Raw genomic sequence first — 16,627 nt, 5'->3', positions numbered from 1 at the left:
CGTCCTATACGGATATCATGCGGCATTTTGTGGACGCCGGATACACCCATTCCGGCATCTATAACACCTTAGCACTATTGGACAACTATCAGAGTATCGAAAGAAAGCCCGGTTCCGGTCGGCCGATTATCCTGAGCGAGAAGAAGCTCTAAAAGATGCTGAAGAGGAAGACCTAAGAAAAAATGGCTTCATAGCTGCGTGCGCTTGGCCGGGAGATCGGTGCAACCAGCCAAACAGTAAAAAATATCTGGTGAACTTGAACATACAACGGCAGTCCCGTCCACTGGTCTCGGAGCTGCACCCAATGACACAGCGGCAGCGGCTGATTAATATAGTCAAGTCGATTTTTCCGGCAAATCGCAACTTGGTGGTGGTGATGGACGTCTATACCAATCACACCCTGGATGGCAACGACTGGTAGGGCACTTCGTATTTTACTTCTTCCACGAAGAAAGTGAACTCCTAGGTGAAGTTCATTTATTTTTAAGTAGTCGAATATAATTAGCTTCCATGAGAAATTTATCAAGCTCCTAGTTTTGTTCTATCGCAATCCGAAAAAAGTCCAATTTTATGAAAACGTTTTTGCGAGAATAAAATTTTTCTCATACATTCCATTGGCATCCTATTGTTGATGCATAGGTCGCCCCCCCTGGCTACGCCTTTGTCACTCATGAACCTTCCCTAATCCTTACTACCTACTCGGGAAAATAGTGTAACGCCGGCCCTGTCTGCAGGACGCTTCGCTCGAATACAATTCGCCACCGCACGAAGTTGACCATCTACAAAACACTTTTTTTTTTAATAGAGGGGGGAATGTTTGTAATGATTTATTTATGTACTAATATCTATTCAGAATTAGTTTTGTGTTCTGCCACAAATGGTGACATTTCAACACTATTATATATATATATATATATATATATATATATATATATATATATATATATATATATATATATATATATATATATATATATATATATATATGTATTTGTACGCTTTTTTATATTATGAATGTTATTAGCTTTCGCAGTTAAGTTAATGTAATTGTAGGAAAATTATTAAACCTACTTGTCAAGGAAAAAAAAGGAATAAAACAAAACTTAAAATAAACTTAAAACTATCTTACTGACTATAAAGTGAGCTAATCGTTGCAATTGAGGATTGCAACGATTTTTGTCGGAATTTGTTGATAATTTGGCTTGACATATTTTCTAATGTTTCTACATTAGTGAGCCTATGTAGCTCGTTCGTGCTAAACCAGGGAGGATGCTTCAAAATCATTTTCAAAAGTTTATTCTGAATCCTTTGAAGTGTCTTCTTCCTGGTTGTACAACAACTTGTCCAGATGGGAACTGCATATATCATTGCTGGCCTAAAAATTTGTTTGTAAATTAACAGTTTATTCTTGAGACAAAGTCTAGAATTCCTGTTGATAAGAGGATATAAACATTTGATATACTTATTGCACTTTGACTGGATATTTTCAATGTGCTCCTTGAAAGTAAGATTCTTATCGTAAATTAGCCCTAAGTATCTAACTTGATCAGACCAATTTAAGACCACACCGTTCATCTTAATAACATGGTTATGGGTGGGTTTGAGAAATGAAACTCTTGGCTTATGAGGAAAAATAATTAACTGTGTTTTAAAAGCATTAGGGGAAATCTTCCATTTCTTCAAGTATGAAGAAAATATATCTAAACTTTTTTGTAGCCGACTGCATATAACAAGAAGGCTTTTTCCTTTTGCGGAGATGCTTGTATCGTCACAAAACAGAGATTTCTCACAACCTGGTGGTAAATCAGGAAGATCAAAAGTAAAAATGTTATATAAGATTGGGCCCAAGATACTCCCCTGAGGTACACCAGCTCTAACAGGCAATCTATTAGATTTACCATTTAGATAGTTAACCTGAAGAGTGCGGTCAGTTAAATAACTTTGTATCATTTTTGAAAGGTAAAGCGGAAAACTGAAATTTGACATTTAAGCTATTATACCTTTATGCCAAACACTGTCGAATGCCTTTTCTATATCTACAAAACACTTATTAGACCGGTTCCTATACGGTCGCAAAACATGGACAATGCTCGTGGAGGACCTTGGGGTTCTCGAACAGAGGTGCTGCTCACCATCAGCGGTGGGATGACTGAACTATGGAATGCGGTGTATCGATAGCTACATAGTTCCAGGGCGGGCGACCCTACACAGAACAAAATTCTGAATATTACAAGTCGCGTAAAATATTTTATCATTTAAATTTTTAGTTGCTTCTGATGTAAACCACGGTTTTGCTTGAAAATTATATGCAATATCATAAAAATTTGCGTGGAATATTATTGAGTTTTCTATCGAAAGTGATGGAGGCAATTCTTTATTTGCGATTCAACGTAAAGTTTTTGAATATGTAGTATAGCAATCAGTGCTGATAAAAGTCATTTTCCCCAGCAAAATTCTTCGAAAATTACCGCCAATCATTTTCAATTTTTACTTCCAATGATCGCAGCACTCTTTCAGATACACTAGATTTTCGTCCTAGTAACGTGCTGTTATACTCAGATGAAATAGATCGCGCGCATCGTTCACGGTTACGGAATAAAATTTGACGACAAATCCAACCAAATGATCTTCACTTCAAAGCGAAAAAGAAAAACAGACAGTCAACTCAACCAAAATGAACATCACCGAAACACTTTTTCACTGACACTGACCGATGCCTTGATAATCTTCGTTAACTGATAAACTGATTTTGTTGTCTTGCTTCCATCGCATGAAATATAATGAGGTGTTTTGCCAGTTCACTTCCAAGCAAAAAGCGGGAAGGGATGACTCTGAAAGGATTGTAAAAAATAACGTTTATGGATGCTTTTTTTTTCACTTTCCCTAAAAAGTGTCAAAAAATATCAACCCTGAAGCAATACATATACTATAAGCACCCTACTACAAATTATTCAGAAGCAAATACGAGTCGAAACAATCGGCAACGACTTAGGCGGACGAAAAGGAACAATAATAAGAAACTCGGTACTTGCATCGAAGCTCAACGCGAACCACCACACGTGGGCACTTAAGAACTGCGAATACCACAGCTACCCGATCAGAGAGACAAAACAAAAATGTAACAGAAGCTGTTAGTTTGTTATGAGAAAAACCTTTCAGGTTGTGTTTTCAATTTGATCCCGTTAGGTGTTAAAATAACAGAAATTATAACAGAAATGATTCTACTAGTATCAAACTCATATCAAACTTTGTTGCGAACTGGATCAGCTGTCTATCAAAACAAGATAGCATATAGAACAGTATAATAACAGCTATTGTTAGAATCAACAGTTTTTGATAGAGCCGAAAATTTTTTTTGTTTTTTTTTTGTTTCAGAACAACCTCATTTCAGGATTTGTTATTATAACTCATTCAGATTTAATTTTGTTGGCAAAGGTAAATGGGAAAATACAAAATCGTATCAAAATCTGTTTTTTGTATCTCCTGTTGATAAAGTTTTGTAATTTTTTAGTTATGCTCTTCTGATCGGGTACTACAGTGGTTGCAACAGAGGTGAACAAAGTGTCGGTTTCGTCATACGATAAAAACAGATCAAGGGGATCATTAGCTGGAGACCCGTTAGTGACCGTTTTATTTGTTGAGAATCAAGAGCAGACTCGTCAATTACAGCCTTATCAATGTATATGTACCGACAAATGACGAACCCGATGGCGTCAAGGAGGATTTCTATGAGCTTCTCGATGAAACATATGGAAAGGGCCCGAAAAATGATATAAAGATCTTCACTGAGGACTCAAACGCATAGGTTGAACAGGAATTGTTTTTTCGTCCAATTATTGGATTATAGAATAGCTGGAGGATGGTGAATTTCGCCGCAGCCAGAAGAAAATTAACCTATATTTGGCTCGAAGAGACATCCGAAAGCAGACATAGAAATACCCTAATGAGGAAATATTCGATGTGCAGTCCCTCCGATGCCCAAACGTCAATTCAGACTCCTAGGAAGATATGACCACTGTTGCCAACTGTACAGATATATCTGGAAATGTACAGATTTTCTCGGGTTTTTCGGTACAGATTCTGTACCGCACAGATTACAGATTTTCGAGAAAAAGTACAGATAAGTACAGATTTTTTAAATAGTTGAAAAGATTAGACAATACTTTTTAACAGACTCTGCAACAATACAATAAATGCGCTCTTGCAATCCACACACTTAGAATTTACTGCCAAATCTCGGTAATTTGCTGCCGACAAAGACACTACTCGGTTAAAATGGCAGCTATTACATGATTTCATGAATCTCGGTTCAACTTAACTGAAATGTTGGCACAAAATATCCGAAATATAGGCAGTGTTTAATTACCGAGCTCGAGAGCCATTCTTAAGTGTGCGAAACTTTTATTGACAATCGAGCTAGTTGATCAGAATTAATATTAAAAGAGTTAATATAGTCATAGTTTTCTGAAAATAATGAATAAACAGTTATGGACCAGTGGTACAGATTTTGGTACAGTTTTTTTCCGGAAAAAGTACAGATAAAAAAGATTTTTCTGCTTCCAGTACAGATGGAAATGTGGCAACACTGGATATGACTGCCAGCTGACGGAATTGTAGCTGAACACACTCACACACAGGTTAACGAACGGATTGGTGAACTCGAAGAGTGCTGAAAAGCCACAAAACAACTGGAAAGGACGGCATCCCACCCGAACAATTCGAGTCACAAGTTAGCAGCTTTTGCATTGCCGCCAACAGAGATTTTCAAAGAAGTGTGCTCCGCCAAATATTTTGATTCAAAAAAGTTTCCCGCCGAGTGAAAAACCTGGACAACTGACATAATCTGTTTTTTATATTAGTCAGAAACGCCGCGGAGCACTTGCAAAAAAAAACTAACAAACCATTATTCTTCTGAGTTTCAAATGGATTCACGCACTTTTCGTTTTATCTTCTGCACAGTGGAACTATCAACTCGATCCGTCCTTTTCTTTCACCATGTATATAAATCAGCTAGATTTTTTATCGTTTTTCCACGTTTCGTCAACTTGCTCTTGATAAGCGCCCAATATTTTTCAATTGGACGATAATCTGGGCAATTTGTGAATTGATAGTTTTTTCGATGATATCAATTCCATTCTCCTAATACCAAATAATAAGAAAAGAATGAATTACACCAAGGCGAAAAAGAAGGAATATCTTTGATGTGAAAGTTGGTATGCAAGTTACGACGTTTGTAACTTACACTCAAATAAATGTTGGAAAATAACGCTTTATTATTATTATTATTATTCATTTCGCTTGCCTTTTGACGACACTCTTGTTGTCACTGCACTTGCTAAGTTCAGCGGGTACGCTATCGAAAAACCAATAAGATAACAAACTGGTTTAAACTTTTTTTTTTTTCCCCTCCTCATTTTAAAGTAATGAAAAATATTTTTTTTAAGTTTTATAATAAAAAATATAAAATTAGATTCAAATCAACGAAACATTTTAAAATAAAACCGAAAAATAGAATACAAATGATATTAACGTTGAAATAAAATTAGCATGAAATAAAAAAAATTAAATAACTTATATTAATTAAAGTCATGAAACATAAAGTTATTTCAAAGGTAGGTCAACTACCTCAAATCTTTTAGAATTTATCTCATTCACTTTGAATGCCTTCGACAGCGGCAACCATGCAGATACCCTTAATACAGACTTCAGTAAGGCATTCGACCGTATCGACATAACATTATTAATTTTCAAATTGCAGAAAATAGGAGTAGAACAAAGACTCCCTAAATGGCTTCACTCATACTTAACTGAGCGCAAACAAATTGTTCGCTTTCAAAGTGTGTGTACTGATCCCATTTGTGTCACTTTTGGTGTTCCACAGGGCTCCCACTTAGGACCTCTTCTCTTCATTCTATATGTAAATGACATTACCTTTCTACTAAAACATCTGAAAATACTTTTATATGCCTACGACATGAAATTGGTCATAGAAATGACTGAACCCAATGACGCTGTCATATTCCAGAATGGAATCAATACATTCAACATTTGGTGTAGCAACCCATATATCCATATACAATAAAATTATTGTAGACAAATTCTGGAATACTGCAATGTAGTATGGAACCCATATACAGTCAGGGCCGGCGTCACATTATTTTTCCGAGTGGATAATAAGAAATAGGGAAGGCTCAAAAGTGACAAAGGCGTAGCCAGGAGGGCGATAATTGTTTTCAACGAATTTACCGGGAATTTACCGGAACATTCGCCATGGTAGACAAAAACATGCGCTTAACGTTCTTTGATCGCGCATACTTCTGAGCAGAGTAGCTTCACTATTTCGCCATTACGGTTAGAGTTCGAGTCAATTTTTTCTCATGGGTTACTACGATTGATGCTGCATGGTTAGATTCGCCAGTGCGTGTAAAGGTAAACCCATGAAAAATTGGCATTTTTTGAGCATTTTTGTAATTAACTTTAGGGCTAAACAATTTTGTCTTCTCGAAAAAATTCTCCATCTAAAATTTGAGCTTAATCGAACTTCTGATAAGGTTTCACTTACAGTCATGAAAGACTTACATTTTTTACCAGCTCAACAATGCACAAAAGTAGTTCTTGAAGTTTTCGAAATCTAATTATTTTTTTGATAGCAAATCTCTTAGAAATACATGAAATGTCGAGATCTGATGTTATTTCATAAAAAATTGTTTAAAAAAAATTAAATTTCAGGGACATGGAAACTTTTGGGCTGAGAGAGTCGAGCTTTACCAGAACACACAAAAGACACTCCCAGCTCGAACATTTCTTTCATCGATCAAAGAACTGTAACTTTGACCGCTTCGAGGCTTTACTTCCCGAAGTCTGATTGAGCTCAAATTTGGCATGGGAAATTTTCACTAGAAAACAAAACTTTAGAACTGTGTAAATGAAATTTAGAGCTCTATCGTAAATAAAATTTTCTATCGTAACTGATACAGTTAAATAAATAATCCTTTTCCCTGAGAAACTTAACAACTGTACATAAATCTGTAGTTTTATAACCTCTCGCTCAACGATATCGTTTTTTTTTTTGGTTTTGTCAGATAGTTCCGTGTGGGTTAGTACCCACATGGATATTTCCCGAGTGGGTACTACCACCCATACTACCCATATGAACCGCCGGCCCGGTATACAGTCACTCACGAAGAACGCATCGAATCCGTCCAGAAACAATTTCTTTTATATGTGCTACGTAAACTAAATGTAAATGTGCTTCTTATCAATATACAAACTCTGAAAGAACGCCGTAAATTTGCAATGCTTTACTATATTAACGACATTATTTCTTGCCATGTAGAATCTGCAACATTACTTTCGCAATTAAATTTTCATGCACCAACTATAATCTTAGAACACGAAAATAGTTTGTTCTGCATGTTTTTTCATTAAACAGAAACAACATGCAGAACAAACTATGCCGAAAATAGCCTGGTCAATCGCATGATGTGCTATTATAACCATCACAGCGAAATAATCGACACAACAATGGTAAAAAATCAGATAAAAACGCAGCTAAGTATCAGAAAAGAAAAAAAAAGTATCAGAAAAAATGCATAGTATATAAGTAAAACATTGTAATCTATTTGTGATTGAATGTAGTCTACATTAGTTTGACGAAATAATAAGAAATAAGTACTCTGATGTCTAAAGCCTAAATTGAATTAAAATAAAATAAAAAATAGTTGAAGTGAACAATATACATTTGAAACAAAACATAGAAAATAAGTAAAAATTTAAAATTAAGAAGAAATGAAACATGGTATTAGGCATTATTAAAATCATCTTTTGTCAGTTCAGATAATTGTGAAAAAACTTATTTATTGTTTTTGGTGTGATTACTACTGAAAACTTGATGATTTTTAGTACCCACTAGAGCAAATTACGTTTGGTCTTGCAAATAGATAAACTTTGAAAATTGTTGACTTTTTTATTCAAGTTTCTCGCTTTTGAACGCACATGCGTCTCATGGACGTACGGTAATAACAAATGTTACAGAAAAGTTATCTTGGGATGGCTATAAGAAAACTAAGAAAAATTGATTTATAAAAAAAAGTGTTTAACAAATGTCATCTCTGATCTCTTCAAACTTAAGTTTCTCAGAAAGACAATTTGGTTGTCTGAATTTCTTCTGAACATTTCAAAATGGGCATTATTCAGGAAAAAAAGTTCTTCGGGGTATTATACGAACCAAATAGGTATTACGAAAAGCAAGCTTGGTAATAAAAAACAATATAGATAGAAGGGATAGAGAAGTTCTGAGATGTGTTCATTGATTTGAAGTTGAGTTGTTTGCCAGTTTTGGCTTTTATTGTGGTTGTTCTTGCTGCTGGTTTATGCTTTTCGCTAACATTAATCAAAAAGAATAAACTTCTCAAGGATGCAGACAACGAATTGGATTATTAGTATGGGAGAAGTGTCGAAACTTGGGAGTTCCAATTATAGCAAGGATTATGGCTCACATGGCCATGTCCATAGCTAAGGTATTGATACACGAAGTCAGGTCATGCGAATAAAAGCCGGCTCTATTAATCTGGAAACTTTTTCAAGGCAAGTCAAGGTTAATAACCCGATATCAACGTTTTAAACACGGTGTGTTCGGCTTAATATATGTTTTTATTGAGTAGAAATATATAAGGTAGGTACACAAAAATGCGTGTTTAGTCTAGAAAATAGATCGAAGAAAATCGCGTACAAAAAACTGTGCAAGAATGAATTGCACGAAAAAATTTTACTGGAATATAATAAATTTCAATTGTTCGATGGCAGTAATAGCTTCAAACATATTTTTATAATGTTTCTGAAGAATGGGAGAGTTTAGATTTTTTTCTACAGTAAATGGAACTGAACTGTAATTTTCGTTACATTGATGAGCAATAAATTCACCCATGTAACATGCTATACAAAAACAAGTTAGCAACAAGCAAAAGTTACGCTCAGCTTTGTTTAATCAATCAATCTTATCGGTCAGTGACGTTAATTTTTTCAAAGCAAACTTTAATTGACAAGCTAAAAAAGCAGCGAACGAAAATTCTCTTCCAAGTTCACTTTGCAAAAATTCGAGGGTAAACAAATCATATCTTTTATAATAGAGACGTCTCGTAGGATTTCAAAAAAGCAGAACCTTGAACATTGTATGGAAGTTACAATTAAATATTTAAGATTTATATTATTCAATACAGACATTACAAAATATTTTTCAAGTCTGCGAACGAACGTTTGAATATTAAATTAATTCATGTCGTGTTGGAAGAATGTAACAGACTTAAAAGTTCTAGAATCAAATTCATACTGTATTGTGTATTGAATCATTTTAAATGATCATATTAAATCATAATGAAATCGATGTGGGCCAATGTGGGTGAAATTTTCATTATTTGCAATTAGAAGTACAATCTTATTTTTTTCATATACAAAAGAGTTTTTCAGAACTGGCTAAATATTATCTTTAAAACTAATTCTGTAAAAATTTGATTGTTACGCTAGTTATAGATACGAAATTTTTACTTTTTTATTACAACAATCCAAAATTTGTCGATTTTGAAAACTATCGCGAAAACAATATATTTCCTAAGTGAAACCTACCTTACAGCATGCAGTTGCACAGCTTGATTACAACCAGCACTGAATACACTCGATCTCTCCAGATTCGTTCAAGTGCACATATTGAATCACTTTTCGTAACTCATCAAACGACAATAAATCAATCGAACAGAATTGCTGCTGGAAACAGGTTAACTTGCTCAACTCGAATTGATTGAAATTGTATCTGGTGTAGAATACCGCCCAGAATATCGCATACACCTAGTCTTCTGCACGTTCGATTCTTCTAATTGTTCGCGTCGCGTCGCGGCAACTTACAGCTTCGGTCACCTTTAATGACACAACCGCCAAAAAGGAATGAAGTGTAATATTGTTTGTTCACCACAATCCAGCTAATCCTCTCGAAGGGGGAAGCTTGCTTCCGAACCGCGCGACAGACCAACGTAGACTGAGCCACGGTCCGCCCGGAATGTCAACTTCCGAGTGTCATTACTGACCAAACAACACCTCCACCGCTGTCCGAATATGATAGATACGATGTCGTGAAGTCGCGTGCTGCCCCGAGAAGTACGCGAATTGATCAAAAGTAATGGGATAATAGCACACATCCGAAACGAAGACACTCTATTCCGGCGCTGGTGGTTAATTTTACGAATCATTCTACCGCCTCTTTTGCTTGGGGCTCCCTGTAGTAGTGCTCCTAGTGGTAGTAATTGAAATGCTCACATAAGCGCCACAGCATATCTTCTCACTCAGTTGGAAGGCCCGACTATTGCCTCTATCGCGACCCTACATACAATCACTACCAACAGCCGTCGCAATTAAACCATCATCAGCACCCATCATCGGTTTGTTTTTCGAAGATAGTGATGCTCCCTTTGGCAATCGGTTCTGTTGACACTCTAGTGGCAGTAACTTGCGGCACCCCCCACTGATGCACTAACACCCCACAACGGTCCGTCCCCTTTACTCTATACCGGCCATCGGATGTGAGTCCCACTTTGCGAATGAAGATATACACACGCATTCTATGAGAATGATACCTATACTCAATTTAAGGCAATCAGTCGCATATCGGAGAACGCTAAAAATATCAACAAATCGAAGGGCCGCCACCGCTGAGTACGCATTTTTATGAGGTTTATTGTTTTGATATTATGTTCAATAGTATAGAAAAACATTAGTTCCAACAAATCGAAGCTATATCAACAAATACCAGTTTCAACCTTTTATACGAAATACTTTAAAATTAGCGTTAGACACATTGCTGGTTTTCTGAGAAGGGTAATTAAAAAGGTTTAATGGATGAAAATTTCAGAATATGTGTTTTAGTCAAACACCAGAGTTATATTCATGGTTAAATCACAAAAATATCTTCTTAAAAAATATGTTTCAATAGCTTTGCGTCAGTTATGCTAATTGGTCATTACATCCATGACACAAATACGGTAATCCTGCTCACCTTTGGGGGTTTGACAGAAAACAACGCAAAAGACAAATTCTGCCATTTGCTTGGGGATACCGGCTTTTTACCACGTCAAGATGGGCTTCCGCCCATTCCCCGAACTGTAATATTTCATTGCCAAGTTCAAGCCTGCCCTTTCACATCCCGTATGAAAAAAAGAAAGAAATCATAAAAAAAATAAAATCCTTCTAGGTATATTTTTTACAATGAATCACGTTTAAAAAATTACTGATGTGAGTAGACATTGAGATTTTACAAAAAAATTAAAGAAAAACTCAATCTCAACAATAAAATAATCCTACCATTACATACTGTAAATAACATTCCATTTCAAATTCAGCGTGAAGCCGGACAAAGTTGAGATCAATCCATAATAAATTCTAAGAACAAAATCCCACACGGCTTCTCCGTTATCTTGTTTGCCATCCTCTGTCAGTTTTTCTCTTCACATTGATTGAAATTCTACTACAAACAGAAACAGCTCAGCGCTGAAGCCCACGAAAAGTTTATATCCAGCCTGTCCAACGCCTCGTGAAACCTGGAACGAATCTTTGCTTCTCGAAATTTGTTTTTCCCCTCGATTCTTCATTTTCCCACCTGCATACGCAGATGTTGAGCTCCATATCCCATGTTTGGGGGTAACGCGCCAGACCTCTCAATATAGAAAATAAACTGGATAGCTGGTCAGCCTCAGATGCTACCTTAAGCCCCACCGTGGCCCAGCTGACTTCATTGGCTTTGATATTTGCTGAAGATGATTGTGTTGATGTCGACAGTAAAAAAAAAGCGGAGAGCTAAGCCCTCGAGGGACGCCCTGTCCATACATATTCGACATTTTTTTTCGCTCTTCTTTTCGTGTCTTTATGCTCTCGTATATACAAACACCTGATCCTGCGAAACCACCCACAATCCAACCCACATTCCATTCGCTGCTGAGAATGGAGGTGTGGGATAATCACTGCAGGTGTGGGATAATCGGCTGATGTTTGTTTGTTGGCGTCAGTTGTTTTAGCGTAGGAATACGTTTACCGGGAGTTGAGCCTGGCCCGAAGAATTTTCATGGTTTATGACAAAAAATAAATTCCTCAAATAATGAAATAATAATGAGTCAAAATATACCACAAATTTCTCCTACCATCGGTGTAATCGTATGCAGCAGAAGTTTAACATCGTATGTTCAAAGTCATAAAATAAACAACGTGGATTTTTCACGTACGCACCCAAATTTTATCGCCGAGAACTCAACTGCTTAAAACATTCAGAGTGAAATACTATACAATTTCTGGTCAAAAACTACATAATTGTAGAGTTTTTAAGTAATTTACATTGTCATTATCAGTAATTATACAAAAAAAAAACATTTTAATTTATTTATTAGTTTATTTAATTTTTTATTTTTTATTTCATTTTATTTTATTTGTTTATTTATTTATTTCATCATTCTTTCCGGTAAGTGAAAAAACCACAGTTATCATAGACATAATATCCCTAATATAAATTCAGTACAATGATTTCCCCAAACTAATTTATAAGATTGTAGCGGAATTTATAAGATTGAAACAGAGGTGGGGTCACAATCACACCAACCCACAGTGGGGCGACTTTATACAAAGGCTGGCCAAGCAAAAAAAATGTGTCGATGAATTCGACAAAAACTTGGATTTACATGATTTGGGGGTGCTGAACACGAATCTGGCATCCATTTTTCGTTTTGGGCCGTCCATGAAGCATGTAATCCAATTTTTAATGATTTATGACAGTTTTTTCTTACTTTTTAATTAAATAGAATTATATGATCTTTAACCACCAGCAATGCCATTGGGCGTCATCATCACTGAAAAAGATTGCGTAGGTTTTGGACGACCCCTCAAATCAACTAAATTTTGCTAAAATTTGAATGCTTTTTTTTATTAAAATTAAAACTACATAGGTAATACATACAAACTCAATACAATCAGAACAATCATCATCTTCCTCTTCCTTTTCTGCATATCTATAGCTGTGTTCAAATTCATCATCAACTCTCCCTGATTCAACAATTGTTTTCCTTAATAGAAACATTACTTCATCTGGAAATGTTTCACAATTACTTCTCACCTTTTCAAAATAAGTGTTAACTATTGGATCTGTCGAAATAATAAGATGATTGAATTTGTCATGATTATTCTTTTTTCGACTTTTTTTTGCGAGTGAAATGTTCTCGGACATATTCATTTATTAAGTTATTCTTCTCTTGAGCATCTCAGGTCATCCTTCCTATAGATAGTATGGCGGTTTGAATGATATTGCTAACCTGAACCATCTATTTGGTCTAACTTGATTTTATTCTTGGTGGCTTTATACTATGTTTTGAGCCCGGATTTTCATCAGTACTTGAATCCCAGGCGATATGGAAAATAAATCATGCACTCAAAACAACTATGAAGCGAAAATATTACTTAATGCAAGCAATCTTCGTTTACGTTCAATGTCCGCATCTTTTCAATATTATTAAACTCCAATATTGTAGCTACACAAGTAAAACAGCGTTGAGCAGAAGTTGTAGTTGAAAAGGAATTGACGCATTTTCATCAATCATTGAAAGAAATAATAAGAATGAAACAAAAACAAGACGAATTATAATAAATTTTTAATGATAAATTTTGTGATTACTGCCCAAACTTATATTTTATCCTTGACGGATTAATGTCGATATCGCAAATTTTTAATAATGGAGTATTATGGTTTTAATCTAATTGACTCCTAGTTAAAATTTCAAGTTTAATAAATAACACTAATACTTCAAGGTATACAGCCCTAGGGTTGTATGAAATGGTGATGTGGGGCTAAACACTGTAATTAGGGGATTTTTTGTTACAAAATATACAGAGTCTGCAGACAGAATCAATGTGTTTGCTTAGGGACTGTACGTATTTTTATTTTCAGTCTCCCCTGGAAATCAATTTGCGAAATATATTCAACAACACTCGAAAGAATACCTGTAGAACTTTTTGTGCAAATAACATGTATTTGACAAAGCACAAGCTTATCGTTCTTGTTGAAGAAGCACCAAGAATTTATCGTAGTGCGTCAAAGCCAGAATTATTTCTATATCCTCAAAAACCAAATTCTATAATGCTTACGTTTTTATTTTATTTTTACGTTATTATAATGAATGGTTTTGTCTTATTAAGCTCTGATTAAATCAAATCTATAATATGGATCTTACTTTGAAAATAATATGGAAGCCCTGACAAAGGTTCATTAAATGGCAAACATAAAAAGATATTTTAAACAAAATTATTAACAAGTACCAGCGAAAAATCGTAGCAATCAATCATTCCATTTTTGTTTTTTGCTTGACAATTTTTCTCATTTGCCTACAACTACATTCACTGTATGACTAAGACAGCTAATATACGTTTATTATGGTCAAGCTTAGAATAATAATATATCATCTAACAATTTTGAAATAGATTTTGAAGAGATTCTGAATGAATCTTAGTAAATAAAAATTCACGAGCATTTGCAGGCTCTTACCCTTCTAGAAATGTGTATATTTGGGAATTTACTCTTTCGATACTATCCGGTCACGATTATTTAGTGAATATCGAAGATAAAATTAAATAAATATCGGTTGCAATAATTTATAATTCTTGTTGAGTAATTGATGGTAATGATATTTATGAGATAAACTTTCAATCACCATCAACAGCAGCATTGCAGTTTTTCCTCGATTGCACACGAATAGAAATGTACGAACAAAAGTGTACCACTGCAATACGAATAGTAGCGCTGCAGTACGAACAGTACCGCTGCAGTACGAACAGTATCGCTGCAGTACGAACAGAAGTGTACCGCTGAAATGTACAAACAAAAGGGTTCCGCTGCAATTATAGACGACGAGAGACCTGCGGTTCTTTACTCCACTGGTGCTGTTGCTTTTACCGGCATGTGTTCTTTCAAGACATCAGTTTTTATTAGCAAACGCAGGTTTAGAAATTGTTCAAGAATGGGGATTGTTTCAAACTTTTCGGAAAACTTTTATCTTCGAGACATCATATTAGTCTAAGCTCATTTTTTTTTTCTTCACATAACATTTATTTGACACGGCACAAATACAATTTAATGTTTAACGGCGCCAATTATATCTGATGACTTAAAAACTAAAGCAAATTTTTTATCCTCGCTGCCGACTACGAGCTGAAATTAAGTCTAACTTAAAACTAGCATGGGATTTCCAATCAGTGTTTTGTTGTTCAATGGTCGTCTGATAATCGTCGAATGGCATGTATGGATTCGTTCTGCTGAGCCACGATGTCGTGAGTTGGGACAGAGGCTCGTAGTCCTTGGGTCCTGGTTCTGTTGTGCGGGGTCTGGTTGCTGGTTTTGTGCTTAAGGTTCAAACGTGTTCTTGTCGTTTTGTTGGGTGTAAACGGAGGGGAACGGGACTAGACTGGGGCGTGGATGGATTTCAGGAAAACGTATATAAGGGACATGTAGGATAGGTCACGGCTCGCCAAGACATCACGAACAGGAACAGCCGGCTGTCTACCCTCGGCCTGCAGGGAAGCTATTAATTTAGACCTGGCGTCACGGTGTACTGGGCATGACCAAACCACATGCTCTATGTCGTGATAACCTTCACCACAGGCACAGATACCACTTTCCCCGAGCCCAACACGACGGAGGAGCGCGTCAAATCTATAGTGATTGGACATAAGCCGGGACATCACGCAAATGAAATCCCGACCTACATCCAACCCCTTGAACCACGGGTTCGTCGATACTTTGGGGATTATGGAATGTAACCACCTTCCCAATTCCCCTCTGGTCCAAGCATTTTGCCAACTGATGATCGTATTCTGACGTACAAGTGCGAAAAATTCATTAAAGGCAATTGGTCTTTCATAAATATCACCGTTTGTTGCGCCCACCTTAGCCAAAGAGTCCGCTTTCTCATTACCCGGTATCGAGCAGTGAGAAGGGACCCACGCTAAGGTAATCTGAGTAGATTTTTCGGATAAAGCACTCAGATGTTCCCATATTTTCCCCAGGAAATACGGAGAGTGCTTAACATCTTTCATCGATCGGAGAGCCTCAATGGAACTGAGACTGTCCGTAAAGATGAAATAATGGTCCGTGGGCATTTTTTCGATAATCCCTAGGGTGTACTGAATTGCAGCTAATTCTGCGACGTAAACAGAAGCAGGATTATCGAGCTTATGGGAGACGGTTAAATTGTTATTGAAGATACCGAAGCCAGTGGACCCATCAAGAAGTGATCCGTCAGTGTAGTACATATTGTCGCAGTTGATGTTTCGATATTTATTGGAAAAAATTTTAGGGATCTGCTGCACGCGTAAATGATCCGGGATTCCACGAGTTTCTTCTATCATGGATGTATCGAAAAACACAGTAGAATCAGAAGTATTTGATAAGTCGACACGATTTGGAATATTCGAAGAAGGGTTAATATTTTGGGACATGTGATTGAAATACAATGTCATAAAACGGGTTTGAGAATTAAGTTCGATTAACCTTTCAAAATTTTCAATCACGGGACGGTTCAAGACCTCACATTTGATTAGAATACGAGAAGAC

At 36.1% G+C, this 16,627-nt stretch overlaps 1 protein-coding gene across 2 annotated transcripts in view; it reads right to left on the bottom strand.

Annotated features, from left to right (window-relative positions):
* LOC129729745 (soluble guanylate cyclase 88E) overlaps nucleotides 1-10,026 on the bottom strand; it is a 149,316-nt gene extending 139,290 nt beyond the window's left edge. For both annotated transcript variants that reach the window (XM_055688554.1, XM_055688560.1), the window contains exon 1: nucleotides 9,622-10,026. The gene's annotated coding sequence lies outside the window, so the exon portion shown is untranslated. The remainder of the gene's footprint in view (nucleotides 1-9,621) is intronic.
* Nucleotides 10,027-16,627: the final 6,601 nt, after the last annotated feature.

This window comes from Wyeomyia smithii, chromosome 3, assembly GCF_029784165.1.
Source record: "Wyeomyia smithii strain HCP4-BCI-WySm-NY-G18 chromosome 3, ASM2978416v1, whole genome shotgun sequence".
NCBI lineage: Eukaryota > Metazoa > Arthropoda > Insecta > Diptera > Culicidae > Wyeomyia > Wyeomyia smithii.
This window is presented reverse-complemented; position numbering and strand designations above follow the sequence as displayed.